The sequence below is a fragment of the Schistocerca americana genome, chromosome 10, assembly GCF_021461395.2.
Source record: "Schistocerca americana isolate TAMUIC-IGC-003095 chromosome 10, iqSchAmer2.1, whole genome shotgun sequence".
NCBI lineage: Eukaryota > Metazoa > Arthropoda > Insecta > Orthoptera > Acrididae > Schistocerca > Schistocerca americana.
Genome location: NC_060128.1, coordinates 34,492,740 through 34,511,144, shown reverse-complemented (window position 1 = coordinate 34,511,144; position 18,405 = coordinate 34,492,740).

Below are 18,405 nucleotides of genomic sequence, written 5' to 3'. Positions count from 1 at the left end.
GCAATGGCGAATTAAGTACAAGAGGACTGACGCTCTTACTTTCTATGATTTGAACCTCTCCTGTGAGTCCAGTTTTAGATTCCGATGTTTCACTTCAGGTTTACTGTATTCCTTGGACCGTCTTATTGACTATGAAACACAGGAATTGCAGCCGAATTTAATACAAAAGGTACAATGCCGACTTAAGTACAAGAGGACTGACATTCTAACTTTCTATGATTTGAACCTTTCCTGTGAGTCCAGTTTTAGATTCCGATGTTTCACTTCAGGTTTACTGTATACCTTGCACCTTCTTATTGACGATGAAACATAGAAATTGCATCGGGATTTTATGCAAAAGCCACAATGCCGACTTAAATAAAAGAGGAGTAACACTCTAACTTTCTATGATTTGAACCTCTCCTGTGAGTCCAGTTCTAGATTCCGATGTTTCACTTCAGGTTTACAGTATACCTTGCACCTTCTTATTGACGATGAAACACAGAAATTGCAGCCGAATTTAATACAAAAGGTACAATGCCGACTTAAGTACAAGAGGACTGACATTCTAACTTTCTATGATTTGAACCTTTCCTGTGAGTCCAGTTTTAGATTCCGATGCTTCACTTCAGGTTTACTGTATCCCTTGGACCTTCTTATTGACGATGAAACACAGAAATTGCATCCGAATTTAATACAAAAGGCACAATGCCGACTTAAGTAAAAGAGGACTGACACTCTAACATTCTATGACTTGAACCTCTCCTGCGAGTCCAGTTTTAGATTCCGATGCTTCACTTAAGGTTTACTGTATCCCTTGCACCTTCATATTGACAATGAAACACAGAAATTGCATCCGAATGTAATACAAAAGGCACAATACCGACTCATGTACAAGAGGAGTGACACTCTCACTTTCTATGATTTGAACCTCTCCTGTGAGTCCAGTTTTAGATTCCGATGCTTCACTTTAGTTTTACTGTATCCCTTGGACCTTCTTATTGACGATGAAACACAGAAATTTCATCCGAATGTAATACAAATGCAACAATGCCGACTTAAGTACAAGAGGACTGACACTCTCACTTTCTATGATTTGAACCTCTCCTGTGAGTCCAGTCTTAGATTCCGATGCTTCACTCCAGGTTTACTGTATCCCTGGGACCTTCTTACTGACGATGAAACACAGAAATTGCATCCGAATTAAGTTCAAAAATCACAATACCGACCTAAGTACAAGAGGACTGACACTCTAACTTTCTATGATTTGAACCTCTCCTGTGAGTCTAGTTTTAGATTCCGATGCTTCACTTCAGGTTTACTGTATCCCTTGGACCTTCTTATTGACGATGAAACACAGAATCTGCATCGGAAATAATATAAAAGCCACAATGCCGACTTAAGTACAAGAGGACTGACATTCTAACTTTCTATGATTTGAACCTCTTCTGTGAGTCCAGTTTCAGATTCCGAAGCATCACTTCAGGTTTACTGTATCCCTTGGACCTTCTAATTGACGATGAAACACAGAGTTTGCATCCGAATTTAATACAAAAGTCACAATGCCAACTTAAGTACAAGAGGACTGACACTCTAGCTTTCTATGATTTGAATCTCACCTGTGAGTCCAGTTTTTGATTCCGATGCTTCACTTCAGGTTTACTGTATCCTTTGGACCTTCTTATTGACGATGAAACACAGAAATTGCATCGGAAACAAATTCAAAGGGCACAATGCCGACCTAAGTAGAAGAGGACTGACATTCTCACTTTCTATGATTTGAACCTCTCATGTGAGTCCAGTTTTAGATCCCGATTCTTCACTTCAGGTTTGCTGTATCCCTTGGACCTTTTTATTGACGATGAAACACAGAGTTTGCATCCAAATTTATTACAAACGGCACAATGCCGACTTAAGTAAAAGAGGACTGACACTCTAACTTTCTATGATTTGAACCTCTCCTGTGAGTCCAGTTCTAGATTCCGATGCTTCACTTCAGGTTCATAGTATCCCTTGGACCTTCTTATTGACGATGAAACACAGAAATTGCATCCGAATTTAATACAAATGGCACAATGTCGACTTAAGTACTAGAGGACTGACACTCTCACTTTCTATGATTTGAACCTCTCCTGTGAGTCGAGTTTTAGATTCCGATGCTTCACTTCAGGTTTACAGTATACCTAGCACCTTCTTATTGACGATGAAACACAGAAATTGCAGCCGAATTTAATACAAAAGGCACAATGCCGACTTAAGTACAAGAGGACAGACATTCTAACTTTCTATCATTTGAACCTCTCCTGTGAGTCCAGTTTTAGATTCCGATGCTTCACTTCAGGTTTACTGTATCCCTTGGACCTTCTTATTGACGATGAAACACAGAAATTGCATCCGAATTTAATACAAAAGGCACAATGCCGACTTAAGTAAAAGAGGACTGACACTCTAACATTCTATGATTTGAACCTCTCCTGCGAGTCCAGTTTTAGATTCCGATGCTTCACTTAAGGTTTACTGTATCCCTTGGACCTTCTTATTGACGATGAAACACAGAAATTGCATACGAATTTAATACAAAAGGCGCAATACCGACTCAAGTACAAGAGGAGTGACACTCTCACTTTCTATGATTTGAACCTCTCCTGTGAGTCCAGTTTTAGATTCCGATGCTTCACTTCAGTTTTACTGTATCCCTTGGACCTTCTTATTGACGATGAAACACAGAAATTTCATCCGAATTTAATACAAATGCAACAATGCCGACTTAAGTACAAGAGGACTGACACTCTCACTTTCTATGATTTGAACCTCTCCTGTGAGTCCAAACTTAGATTCCGATGCTTCACTCCAGGTTTACTGTATCCCTGGGACCTTCTTACTGACGATGAAACACAGAAATTGCATCCGAATTAAATTCAAAAATCACAATGCCGACTTAAGTACAAGAGCACTGACACTCTAACTTTCTATGATTTGAACCTCTCCTGTGAGTCTAGTTTTAGATTCCGATGCTTCACTTCAGGTTTACTGTATCCCTTGGACCTTCTTATTGACGATGAGACACAGAAATTGCATCGGAATTTAATACAAAAGGCACAATGCCGACTTAAGTACAAGAGGACTGACATTTTAACTTTCTATGATTTGAACCACTCCTGTGAGTCCAGTTTTAGATTCCGAAGCTTCACTTCAGGTTTACTGTATCCCTTGGACCTTATTATTGCCGATGAAACACAGAGTTAGCATCCGAATTTAATACAAAAGTCACAATGCCGACTTAAGTACAAAAGGACTGACACTCAAACTTTCTATGATTTGAAGCTCTCCTGTGAGTCCAGTTTTAGATTCCAAAGCTTCACTTCAGGTTTACTGTATCCCTTGGACCTTATTATTGCCGATGAAACACAGAAATTGCATCCGAATTTAATACAAAAGGCACAATGGCGACTTAAATACAAGACTACTGACACTCTCACTTTCTATGATGTGAACCTCTCCTGTGAGTCCAGTTTCAGATTACGATGCTTCACTTCAGGTTTACTGCATACCTTGCACCTTCTTATTGACGATGAAACACAGAAATTGCATCGGAATTAAATTCAAAATGCTCAATACCGACTTAACTACAAGAGGACTGACACTCTCACTTTCTATGATTTGAACCTCTCCTATGAGTCCAGTTTTAGATCCCGATGCTTCACTTCAGGTTTGCTGTATCCCTTGGACCTTTTTATTGACGATGAAACACAGAGTATGCATCCAAATTTAATACAAAAGGTACAATGCCGACTTAAGTACAAGAGGACTGACGCCCCTACTTTCTATGATTTGAACCTCTCCAGTGAGTCCAGTTTTAGATTCCGGTGTTTCACTTCAGGTTTACTGTTTCCTTGGACCGTCTTATTGACTATGAAACACAGGAATTGCATCCGAATTTCATACAAATGGCACAATGCCAACTTAAGTACAAGAGGACTGACACTCTCTCTTTCTATGATTTCAACCTCTCCTGTGAGTCCGGTTTTAAATTCCGATGCTTCACTTCAGGTTTACTGTATACCTTGCACCTTCTTATTGACGATGAAACATAGAAATTGCATCGGAATTTAATGCAAAAGCCACAATGCCGACTTAAGTACAAGAGGACTGACATTCTAACTTTCTATGATTTGAACCTATCCTGTGAGTCCAGTTTTAGATTCCGATGCTTCACTTCAGGTTTACTGTATCCCTTGGACCTTCTTATTGGCGATGAAACACAGAAATTGCATCCGAATTTAATACAAATGGCACAATGCCGACTTAAGTAAAAGAGGACTGACACTCTAACATTCTATGACTTGAACCTCTCCTGCGAGTCCAGTTTTAGATTCCGATGCTTCACTTAAGGTTTACTGTATCCCTTGGACCCTCATATTGACGATGAAACACAGAAATTGCATCCAAATGTAATACAAAAGGCACAATACCGACCCATGTACAAGAGGAGTGACACCCTCACTTTCTATGATTTGAACCTCTCCTGTGAGTCCAGTTTTAGATTCCGATGCTTCAATTCAGTTTTACTGTATCCCTTGGACCTTCTTATTGACGATGAAACACAGAAATCTCATCCGAGTTTAATACAAATGCAACAGTGCTGACTTAAGTACAAGAGGACTGACACTCTCATTTTCTATGATTTGAACCTCTCCTGTGAGTCAAGTATTAGATTCCGATGCTTCACTCCAGGTTTACTGTATCCCTGGGACCTTCTTACTGACGATGAAACACAGAAATTGCATCCGAATTAAATTCAAAAATCGCAATGCCCACTTGAGTACAAGAGGACTGACACTCTAACTTTCTATGATTTGAACCTCTCCTGTGAGTCTAGTTTTAGATTCCGATGCTTCACTTCAGGTTTACTGTATCCCTTGGACCTTCTTATTGACGATGAAACACAGAATCTGCATCGGAAATAATATAAAAGCCACAATGCCGACTTAAGTACAAGAGGACTGACATTCTAACTTTCTATGATTTGAACCTCTTCTGTGAGTCCAGTTTCAGATTCCGAAGCATCACTTCAGGTTTACTGTATCCCTTGGACCTTCTAATTGACGATGAAACACAGAGTTTGCATCCGAATTTAATACAAAAGTCACAATGCCAACTTAAGTACAAGAGGACTGACACTCTAACTTTCTATGATTTGAATCTCTCCTGTGAGTCCAGTTTTTGATTCCGATGCATCACTTCAGGTTTACTGTATCCTTTGGACCTTCTTATTGACGATGAAACACAGAAATTGCTTCAGAAGCAAATTCAAAAGGCACAATGCCGACCTAAGTAGAAGAGGACTGACATTCTCACTTTCTATGATTTGAACCTCTCATGTGAGTCCAGTTTTAGATCCCGATTCCTCACTTCAGGTTTGCTGTATCCCTTGGACCTTTTTATTGACGATGAAACACAGAGTTTGCATCCAAATTTATTACAAAAGGCACAATGCCGACTTAAGTAAAAGAGGACTGACACTCTAACTTTCTATGATTTGAACCTCTCCTGTGAGTCCAGTTCTAGATTCCGATGCTTCACTTCAGGTTCATAGTATCCCTTGGACCTTCTTATTGACGATGAAACACAGATATTGCATCCGAATTTAATACAAATGGCACAATGTCGACTTAAGTACAAGAGGACTGACACTCTCACTTTCTATGATTAGAACCTCTCCTGTGAGTCGAGTTTTAGATTCCGATGCTTCACTTCAGGTTTACAGTATACCTAGCACCTTCTTATTGACGATGAAACACAGAAATTGCAGCCGAATTTAATACAAAAGGCACAATGCCGACTTAAGTACAAGAGGACAGACATTCTAACTTTCTATGATTTGAACCTCTCCTGTGAGTCCAGTTTTAGATTCCGATGCTTCACTTCAGGTTTACTGTATCCCTTGGACCTTCTTATTGACGATGAAACACAGAAATTGCATCCGAATTTAATACAAAAGGCACAATGCCGACTTAAGTAAAAGAGGACTGACACTCTAATATTCTATGATTTGAACCTCTCCTGCGAGTCCAGTTTTAGATTCCGATGCTTCACTTAAGGTTTACTGTATCCCTTGGACCTTCTTATTGACGATGAAACACAGAAATTGCATACGAATTTAATACAAAAGGCGCAATACCGACTCAAGTACAAGAGGAGTGACACTCTCACTTTCTATGATTTGAACCTCTCCTGTGAGTCCAGTTTTAGATTCCGATGCTTCACTTCAGTTTTACTGTATCCCTTGGACCTTCTTATTGACGATGAAACACAGAAATTTCATCCGAATTTAATACAAATGCAACAATGCCGACTTAAGTACAAGAGGACTGACACTCTCACTTTCTATGATTTGAACCTCTCCTGTGAGTCCAAACTTAGATTCCGATGCTTCACTCCAGGTTTACTGTATCCCTGGGACCTTCTTACTGACGATGAAACACAGAAATTGCATCCGAATTAAATACAAAAATCACAATGCCGACTTAAGTACAAGAGTACTGACACTCTAACTTTCTATGATTTGAAGCTCTCCTGTGAGTCTAGTTTTAGATTCCGATGCTTCACATCAGGTTTACTGTATCCCTTGGACCTTCTTATTGACGATGAGACACAGAAATTGCATCGGAATTTAATACAAAAGGCACAATGCCGACTTAAGTACAAGAGGACTGACATTTTAACTTTCTATGATTTGAACCACTCCTGTGAGTCCAGTTTCAGATTCCGAAGCATCACTTCAGGTTTACTGTATCCCTTGGACCTTCTAATTGACGATGAAACACAGAGTTAGCATCCGAATTTAATACAAAAGTCACAATGCCGACTTAAGTACAAAAGGACTGACACTCTAACTTTCTATGATTTGAACCTCTCCTGTGAGTCCGGTTTTAGATTCCGAAGCTTCACTTCAGGTTTACTGTATCCCTTGGACCTTCTTATTGCCGATGAAACACAGAAATTGCATCCGAATTTAATACAAAAGACACAATGGCGACTTAAATACAAGACTACTGACACTCTCACTTTCTATGATGTGAACCTCTCCTGTGAGTCCAGTTTCAGATTACGATGCTTCACTTCAGGTTTACTGCATACCTTGCACCTTCTTATTGACGATGAAACACAGAAATTGCATCGGAATTAAATTCAAAATGCTCAATACCGACTTAACTACAAGAGGACTGACACTCTCACTTTCTATGATTTGAACCTCTCCTATGAGTCCAGTTTTAGATCCCGATGCTTCACTTCAGGTTTGCTGTATCCCTTGGACCTTTTTATTGACGATGAAACACAGAGTATGCATCCAAATTTAATACAAAAGGTACAATGCCGACTTAAGTACAAGAGGACTGACGCTCTTACTTTCTATGATTTGAACCTCTCCTGTGAGTCCAGTTTTAGATTCCGGTGTTTCACTTCAGGTTACTGTTTCCTTGGACCGTCTTATTGACTATGAAACACAGGAATTGCATCCGAATATCATACAAATGGCACAATGCCAACTTAAGTACAAGAGGACTGACACTCTCTCTTTCTATGATTTCAACCTCTCCTGTGAGTCCGGTTTTAAATTCCGATGCTTCACTTCAGGTTTACTGTATACCTTGCACCTTCTTATTGACGATGAAACATAGAAATTGCATCGGAATTTAATGCAAAAGCCACAATGCCGACTTAAGTACAAGAGGACTGACATTCTAACTTTCTATGATTTGAACCTATCCTGTGAGTCCAGTTTTCGATTCCGATGCTTCACTTCAGGTTTACTGTATCCCTTGGACCTTCTTATTGACGATGAAACACAGAAATTGCATCCGAATTTTATACAAATGGCACAATGCCGACTTAAGTAAAAGAGGACTGACTCTCTAACATTCTATGACTTGAACCTCTCCTGCGAGTCCAGTTTTAGATTCCGATGCTTCACTTAAGGTTTACTGTATCCCTTGGACCCTCGTATTGACGATGAAACACAGAAATTGCATCCAAATGTAATACAAAAGGCACAATACCGACTCATGTACAAGAGGAGTGACACTCTCACTTTCTATGATTTGAACCGCTCCTGTGAGTCCAGTTTTAGATTCCGATGCTTCACTTCAGTTTTACTGTATCCCTTGGACCTTCTTATTGACGATGAAACACAGAAATTTCATCCGAATTTAATACAAATGCAACAGTGCCGACTTAAGTACAAGAGGACTGACACTCTCACTTTCTATGATTTGAACCTCTCCTGTGAGTCAAGTATTAGATTCCGATGCTTCACTCCAGGTTTACTGTATCCCTGGGACCTTCTTACTGACGATGAAACACAGAAATTGCATCCGAATTAAATTCAAAAATCACAATGCCCACTTAAGTACAAGAGGACTGACACTCTAACTTTCTATGATTTGAACCTCTCCTGTGAGTCTAGTTTTAGATTCCGATGCTTCACTTCAGGTTTACTGTATCCCTTGGACCATCTTATTGACGATGAAAAACAGAAATTGCCTCGGAATTTAATACAAAAGCCACAATGCCGACTTAAGTACAAGAGGACTGACATTCTAACTTTCTATGTTTTGAACCTCTCCTGTGAGTCCAGTCTTAGATTCCGATGCTTCACTCCAGGTTTACTGTATCCCTGGGACCTTCTTACTGACGATGAAACACAGAAATTGCATCCGAATTAAATTCAAAAATCACAATGCCGACTTAAGTACAAGAGGACTGACACTCTAACTTTCTATGATTTGAATCTCTCCTGTGGGTCCAGTTTTTGATTCCGATGCTTCACTTCAGGTTTACTGTATCCTTTGGACCTTCTTATTGACGATGAAACACAGAAATTGCATCGGAATCAAATTCAAAAGGCACAATGCCGACCTAAGTAGAAGAGGACTGACACTCTCACTTTCTATGATTTGAACCTTTCCTGTGAGTCCAGTTTTAGATTCCGATGCCTCACTTCAGGTTTACTGTATACCTTGCACCTTCTTATTGACGATGAAACATAGAAATTGCATCGGAATTTAATGCAAAAGCCACAATGCCGACTTAAGTACAAGAGGACTGACATTCTAACTTTCTATGATTTGAACCTATCCTGTGAGTCCAGTTTTAGATTCCGATGCTTCACTTCAGGTTTACTGTATCCCTTGGACCTTCTTATTGGCGATGAAACACAGAAATTGCATCCGAATTTAATACAAATGGCACAATGCCGACTTAAGTAAAAGAGGACTGACACTCTAACATTCTATGACTTGAACCTCTCCTGCGAGTCCAGTTTTAGATTCCGATGCTTCACTTAAGGTTTACTGTATCCCTTGGACCCTCATATTGACGATGAAACACAGAAATTGCATCCAAATGTAATACAAAAGGCACAATACCGACCCATGTACAAGAGGAGTGACACCCTCACTTTCTATGATTTGAACCTCTCCTGTGAGTCCAGTTTTAGATTCCGATGCTTCAATTCAGTTTTACTGTATCCCTTGGACCTTCTTATTGACGATGAAACACAGAAATCTCATCTGAGTTTAATACAAATGCAACAGTGCCGACTTAAGTACAAGAGGACTGACACTCTCATTTTCTATGATTTGAACCTCTCCTGTGAGTCAAGTATTAGATTCCAATGCTTCACTCCAGGTTTACTGTATCCCTGGGACCTTCTTACTGACGATGAAACACAGAAATTGCATCCGAATTAAATTCAAAAATCGCAATGCCCACTTGAGTACAAGAGGACTGACACTCTAACTTTCTATGATTTGAACCTCTCCTGTGAGTCTAGTTTTAGATTCCGATGCTTCACTTCAGGTTTACTGTATCCCTTGGACCTTCTTATTGACGATGAAACACAGAATCTGCATCGGAAATAATATAAAAGCCACAATGCCGACTTAAGTACAAGAGGACTGACATTCTAACTTTCTATGATTTGAACCTCTTCTGTGAGTCCAGTTTCAGATTCCGAAGCATCACTTCAGGTTTACTGTATCCCTTGGACCTTCTAATTGACGATGAAACACAGAGTTTGCATCCGAATTTAATACAAAAGTCACAATGCCAACTTAAGTACAAGAGGACTGACACTCTAACTTTCTATGATTTGAATCTCTCCTGTGAGTCCAGTTTTTGATTCCGATGCTTCACTTCAGGTTTACTGTATCCTTTGGACCTTCTTATTGACGATGAAACACAGAAATTGCATCAGAATCAAATTCAAAAGGCACAATGCCGACCTAAGTAGAAGAGGACTGACATTCTCACTTTCTGTGATTTGAACCTCTCATGTGAGTCCAGTTTTAGATCCCGATTCCTCACTTCAGGTTTGCTGTATCCCTTGGACCTTTTTATTGACGATGAAACACAGAGTTTGCATCCAAATTTATTACAAAAGGCACAATGCCGACTTAAGTAAAAGAGGACTGACACTCTAACTTTCTATGATTTGAACCTCTCCTGTGAGTCCAGTTCTAGATTCCGATGCGTCACTTCAGGTTCATAGTATCCCTTGGACCTTCTTATTGACGATGAAACACAGATATTGCATCCGAATTTAATACAAATGGCACAATGTCGACTTAAGTACAAGAGGACTGACACTCTCACTTTCTATGATTAGAACCTCTCCTGTGAGTCGAGTTTTAGATTCCGATGCTTCACTTCAGGTTTACAGTATACCTAGCACCTTCTTATTGACGATGAAACACAGAAATTGCAGCCGAATTTAATACAAAAGGCACAATGCCGACTTAAGTACAAGAGGACAGACATTCTAACTTTCTATGATTTGAACCTCTCCTGTGAGTCCAGTTTTAGATTCCGATGCTTCACTTCAGGTTTACTGTATCCCTTGGACCTTCTTATTGACGATGAAACACAGAAATTGCATCCGAATTTAATACAAAAGGCACAATGCCGACTTAAGTAAAAGAGGACTGACACTCTAATATTCTATGATTTGAACCTCTCCTGCGAGTCCAGTTTTAGATTCCGATGCTTCACTTAAGGTTTACTGTATCCCTTGGACCTTCTTATTGACGATGAAACACAGAAATTGCATACGAATTTAATACAAAAGGCGCAATACCGACTCAAGTACATGAGGAGTGACACTCTCACTTTCTATGATTTGAACCTCTCCTGTGAGTCCAGTTTTAGATTCCGATGCTTCACTTCAGTTTTACTATATCCCTTGGACCTTCTTATTGACGATGAAACACAGAAATTTCATCCGAATTTAATACAAATGCAACAATGCCGACTTAAGTACAAGAGGACTGACACTCTCACTTTCTATGATTTGAACCTCTCCTGTGAGTCCAAACTTAGATTCCGATGCTTCACTCCAGGTTTACTGTATCCCTGGGACCTTCTTACTGACGATGAAACACAGAAATTGCATCCGAATTAAATTCAAAAATCACAATGCCGACTTAAGTACAAGAGTACAGACACTCTAACTTTCTATGATTTGAACCTCTCCTGTGAGTCTAGTTTTAGATTCCGATGCTTCACTTCAGGTTTACTGTATCCCTTGGACCTTCTTATTGACGATGAGACACAGAAATTGCATCGGAATTTAATACAAAAGGCACAATGCCGACTTAAGTACAAGAGGACTGACATTTTAACTTTCTATGATTTGAACCACTCCTGTGAGTCCAGTTTCAGATTCCGAAGCATCACTTCAGGTTTACTGTATCCCTTGGACCTTCTAATTGACGATGAAACACAGAGTTAGCATCCGAATTTAATACAAAAGTCACAATGCCGACTTAAGTACAAAAGGACTGACACTCTAACTTTCTATGATTTGAACCTCTCCTGTGAGGCCGGTTTTAGATTCCGAAGCTTCACTTCAGGTTTACTGTATCCCTTGGACCTTCTTATTGCCGATGAAACACAGAAATTGCATCCGAATTTAATACAAAAGACACAATGGCGACCTAAATACAAGACTACTGACACTCTCACTTTCTATGATGTGAACCTCTCCTGTGAGTCCAGTTTCAGATTACGATGCTTCACTTCAGGTTTACTGCATACCTTGCACCTTCTTATTGACGATGAAACACAGAAATTGCATCGGAATTAAATTCAAAATGCTCAATACCGACTTAACTACAAGAGGACTGACACTCTCACATTCTATGATTTGAACCTCTCCTATGAGTCCAGTTTTAGATCCCGATGCTTCACTTCAGGTTTGCTGTATCCCTTGGACCTTTTTATTGACGATGAAACACAGAGTATGCATCCAAATTTAATACAAAAGGTACAATGCCGACTTAAGTACAAGAGGACTGACGCTCTTACTTTCTATGATTTGAACCTCTCCTGTGAGTCCAGTTTTAGATTCCGGTGTTTCACTTCAGGTTTACTGTTTCCTTGGACCGTCTTATTGACTATGAAACACAGGAATTGCATCCGAATTTCATACAAATGGCACAATGCCAACTTAAGTACAAGAGGACTGACACTCTCTCTTTCTATGATTTCAACCTCTCCTGTGAGTCCGGTTTTAAATTCCGATGCTTCACTTCAGGTTTACTGCATACCTTGCACCTTCTTATTGACGATGAAACATAGAAATTGCATCGGAATTTAATGCAAAAGCCACAATGCCGACTTAAGTACAAGAGGACTGACATTCTAACTTTCTATGATTTGAACCTATCCTGTGAGTCCAGTTTTCGATTCCGATGCTTCACTTCAGGTTTACTGTATCCCTTGGACCTTCTTATTGACGATGAAACACAGAAATTGCATCCGAATTTAATACAAATGGCACAATGCCGACTTAAGTAAAAGAGGACTGACTCTCTAACATTCTATGACTTGAACCTCTCCTGCGAGTCCAGTTTTAGATTCCGATGCTTCACTTAAGGTTTACTGTATCCCTTGGACCCTCGTATTGACGATGAAACACAGAAATTGCATCCAAATGTAATACAAAAGGCACAATACCGACTCATGTACAAGAGGAGTGACACTCTCACTTTCTATGATTTGAACCTCTCCTGTGAGTCCAGTTTTAGATTCCGATGCTTCACTTCAGTTTTACTGTATCCCTTGGACCTTCTTATTGACGATGAAACACAGAAATTTCATCCGAATTTAATACAAATGCAACAGTGCCGACTTAAGTACAAGAGGACTGACACTCTCACTTTCTATGATTTGAACCTCTCCTGTGAGTCAAGTATTAGATTCCGATGCTTCACTCCAGGTTTACTGTATCCCTGGGACCTTCTTACTGACGATGAAACACAGAAATTGCATCCGAATTAAATTCAAAAATCACAATGCCCACTTAAGTACAAGAGGACTGACACTCTAACTTTCTATGATTTGAACCTCTCCTGTGAGTCTAGTTTTAGATTCCGATGCTTCACTTCAGGTTTACTGTATCCCTTGGACCATCTTATTGACGATGAAACACAGAAATTGCATCGGAATTTAATACAAAAGCCACAATGCCGACTTAAGTACAAGAGGACTGACATTCTAACTTTCTATGTTTTGAACCTCTCCTGTGAGTCCAGTCTTAGATTCCGATGCTTCACTCCAGGTTTACTGTATCCCTGGGACCTTCTTACTGACGATGAAACACAGAAATTGCATCCGAATTAAATTCAAAAATCACAATGCCGACTTAAGTACAAGAGGACTGACACTCTAACTTTCTATGATTTGAATCTCTCCTGTGGGTCCAGTTTTTGATTCCGATGCTTCACTTCAGGTTTACTGTATCCTTTGGACCTTCTTATTGACGATGAAACACAGAAATTGCATCGGAATCAAATTCAAAAGGCACAATGCCGACCTAAGTAGAAGAGGACTGACACTCTCACTTTCTATGATTTGAACCTTTCCTGTGAGTCCAGTTTTAGATTCCGATGCCTCACTTCAGGTTTACTGTATACCTTGCACCTTTTTATTGACGATGAAACTTAGTAATTGCATCGGAATTTAATACAAAAGGCACAATGCCCACTTAAGTGAAAGAGGACTGACACTCTAAATTTCTATGATTTGAACCTCTCCTGTGAGTCCAGTTTTAGATTCCGATGCTTCACTTCAGGTTTATTGTATCCCTTGGACATTCTTATTGACGATGAAACACAGAAATTGCATCCGAATTTAATAGAAATGCCACAATGCCGACTTAAGTACAAGAGGACTGACACTCTCACTTTCTATGATTTGAACCTTTCCTGTGAGTCCAGTTTTTGATTCCGATGCTTCACTTCAGGTTTATTGTATCCCTCGGACCTTCTTATTGACGATGAAACACAGAATTTGCATCGGAACTAAATTCGAAACGCACAATGCCGATTTAAGTAAAAGAGGACTGACACTCTCATTTCCTATGATTTGAACCTCTCCTGTGAGTCCATTCTTAGATTCCAATGCTTCATTCCAGGTTGACTGTATCCCTTGGACCTTCTTATTGACGATGAAACACAGTGTTTGCATCCGAATTTAATACAAAAGGTTCAATGTCGACTTAAGTACAAGAGGACTGACATTCTTACTTTCTATGATTTGAACCTCTCCTGTGAGTCCAGTTTTAGATTCCGATGCTTCACTTCAGGTTTACTGTATCCCTTGGACCTTCTTATTGACGATGAAACACAGAGTTTGCATCCGAAATTAATACAAAAGGCACAATGCCGACTTAAGTACAAGAGGACTGACACTCTAACTTTCTATGATTTGAACCTCTCCTGTGAGTCCAGTTTTAGATTCCGATGCTTTACTTAAGGTTTACTGTATCCCTTGGATTTTCTTATTGATGATGAAACACAGAAATTGCATCGGAATTAAATTCAAAATGCACAATACCGACTTAACTACAAGAGGACTGACACTCTCTCTCTCTATGATTTGAACCTTTCCTGTGAGTCCGGTTTTAAATTCCGATGCTTCACTTCAGGTTTACTGTATACCTTGCACCTTCTTATTGACGATGAAACATAGAAATTGCATGGGAATTTTATGCAAAAGCCACAATACCGACTTAAATAAAAGAGGACTAACACTCTAACTTTCTATGATTTGAACCTCTCCTGTGAGTCCAGTTCTAGATTTCGATGCTTCACTTCAGGTTTATAGTATCCCTTGGACCTTCTTATTGACGATGAAACACAGAAATTGCATCCGAATTTAATACAAATGGCACAATGTCGACTTAAGTACAAGAGGAGTGACACTCTCACTTTCTATGATTTGAACCTCTCGTGTGAGTCCAGTCTTAGATTCCGATGCTTCACTCCAGGTTTGCTGTATGCCTGGGACCTTCTTACTGACGATGAAATACAGAAATTGCATCCGAATTAAATTCAAAAATCACAATGCCGACTTAAGTACAAGAGGACTGACACTCTAACTTTCTATGATTTGAATTTCTCCTGTGAGATTAGTTTTAGATTCCGATGCTTCACTTCAGGTTTACTGTATGCTTTGGACCTTCTTATTGACGATGAAACACAGAAATTGCATCCGAATTAAATTCAAAAGGCACAATGCCGACCTAAGTAGAAGAGGACTGACACTCTCACTTTCTATGATTTGAACCTCTCCTGTGAGGCCAGTTTTAGACTCCGATGCTACACTTCAGGTTTACTGTATACCTTGCACCTTTTTATTGACGATGAAACATAGTAATTGCATCGGAATTTAATACAAAAGGCACAATGCTGACTTAAGTAAAAAAGGACTGACACTCTAACTTTCTATGTTATGAACCTCTCCTGTGAGTCCAGTTTTAGATTCCGATGCTTCACTTCAGGTTTATTGTATCCCTTGGACATTCTTATTGACGATGAAACACAGAAATTGCATCGGAATTCAATAGAAATGCCACAATGCCGACTTAAGTACAAGAGGACTGACACTCTCACTTTCTATGATTTGAATCTTTCCTGTGAGTCCAGTTTTTGATTCCGATGCTTCACTTCGGGTTTACTGTATCCCTTGCATCTTCTTATTGACGATGAAACACAGAATTTGGATCGGAATTAAATTCAAAACGCACAATGCCGGTTTAAGTAAAAAAGGACTGACACTCTCATTTTCTATGATTTGAACCTTTCCTGTGAGTTCAGTCTTAGATTCCAATGCTTCATTCCAGGTTGACTGTATCCCTTGGACCTTCTTATTGACGATGAAACACAGAAATTGCATCGGAATTAAATTCAAAAATCACAAGGCAGATTTAAGTACAAGAGGAATGATACTCTAACTTTCTATGATTTGAACTTCTCCTGTGAGATTAGTTTTAGATTCCGATGCTTCACTTCTGGTTTACTGTATCCCTTGGACATTCTTTTTGACGATGAAACACAGAAATTGCATCCGAATTTAATACAAAAGGCACAATGCCGACTTAAGTAAAAGAGGACTGACACTCTAACATTGTATGATTTGAACCTCTACTGCGAGTCCAGTTTTAAATTCCGATGCTTCACTTAAGGTTTACTGTATCCCTTGGACCTTCTTATTGACGATGAAACACAGAAATTGCATACGAATTTAATAGAAAAGGCACAATACCGACTCAAGAACAAGAGGAGTGACACTCTCACTTTCTATGATTTGAACCTCTCCTGTGAGTCCAGTTTTAGATTCCGATGCTTCACTTCAGTTTTACTGTATCCCTTGGACCTTCTTATTGACGATGAAACACAGAAATTTCATCCGAATTTAATACAAATGCATCAATGCCGACTTAAGTTCAAGAGGACTGACACTCTCACTTTCTATGATTTGAACCTCTCCTGTGAGTCCAGTCTTAGATTCCGATGCTTCACTCCAGGTTTACTGTATCCCTGGGACCTTCTTACTGACGATGAAACACAGAAATTGCATCCGAATTAAATTCAAAAATCACAATGCCGACTTAAGTACAAGAGGACTGACACTCTAACTTTCAATGATTTGAACCTCTCCTGTGAGTCTAGTTTTAGATTCCGATGCTTCACTTCAGGTTTACTGTATCCCTTGGACCTTCTTATTGACGATGAAACACAGAAATTGCATCGGAATTTAATACAAAAGGCACAACCCCGACTTACGTACAAGAGGACTGACATTCTAACTGTCTATGATTTGAACCTCTCCTGTGAGTCCAGTTTCAGATTCCGTAGCATCACTTCAGGTGTACTGTATCCCTTGGACCTTCTAATTGACGATGAAACACAGAGTTTGCATCCGAATTTAATACAAAAGTCACAATGCCGACTTAAGTACAAGAGGACTGACGCTCTTACTTTGTATGATTTGAACCTCTCCTGTGAGTCCAGTTTTAGATTCCGATGCTTCACTTCAGGTTTACTGTATCCTTTGGACCTTCTTATTGACGATGAAACACAGAAATTGCAGCGGAATCAAATTCAAAAGGCACAATGCCGACCTAAGTAGAAGAGGACTGACACTCTCACTTTCTATGATTTGAACCTCTCCTGTGAGTCCAGTTTTAGATTCCGATGCTTCACTTCAGGTTTACTGTATACCTTGCACCTTTTTATTGACGATAAATCATAGTAATTGCATCGGAATTTAATACAAAAGGCCAAATGCCGACTTAAGTAAAAGAGGACTGACAGTCTAACCTTCTATGATTTGTACCTCTCCTGTGAGTCCACCTTTAGATTCCGATGCTTCACTTCAGGTTTATTGTATCCCTTGGACATTCTTATTGACGATGAAACACAGAAATTGCATCCGAATTCAATAGCAATGCCACAATGCCGACTTAAGTACGAGAGGACTGACACACTCACTTTCTATGATTTGAACCTTTCCTGTGAGTCCAGTTTTAGATCCCGATGCTTCACTTCAGGTTTGCTGTATCCCTTGGACCTTTTTATTTACGATGAAACACAGAGTTTGCATCCAAATTTAATACAAAAGGTACAATGCCGACTTAAGTACAAGAGGACTGACGCTCTTACTTTCTATGATTTGAACCTCTCCTGTGAGTCCAGTTTTATATTCCGATGTTTCACTTCAGGTTTACTGTATTCCTTGGACCGGTTTATTGACTATGAAACACAGGAATTGCATCCGAATTTAATACAAATGGCACAATGCCAACTTAAGTGCAAGGGGACTGACACTCTCTCTTTCAATGATTTGAACCTCTCCTGTGAGTCCGGTTTTAAATTCCGATGCTTCACTTCAGGTTTACTGTATACCTTGCACCTTCTTATTGACGATGAAACATAGAAATTGCATCGGAATTTAATGCAAAAGCCACAATATCGACTTAAATAAAAGAGGACTAACACTCTAAATTTCAATGATTTGAACCTCTCCTGTGAGTCCAGTTTTAGATTCCGATGCTTCACTTCATGTTGATAGTATCCCTTG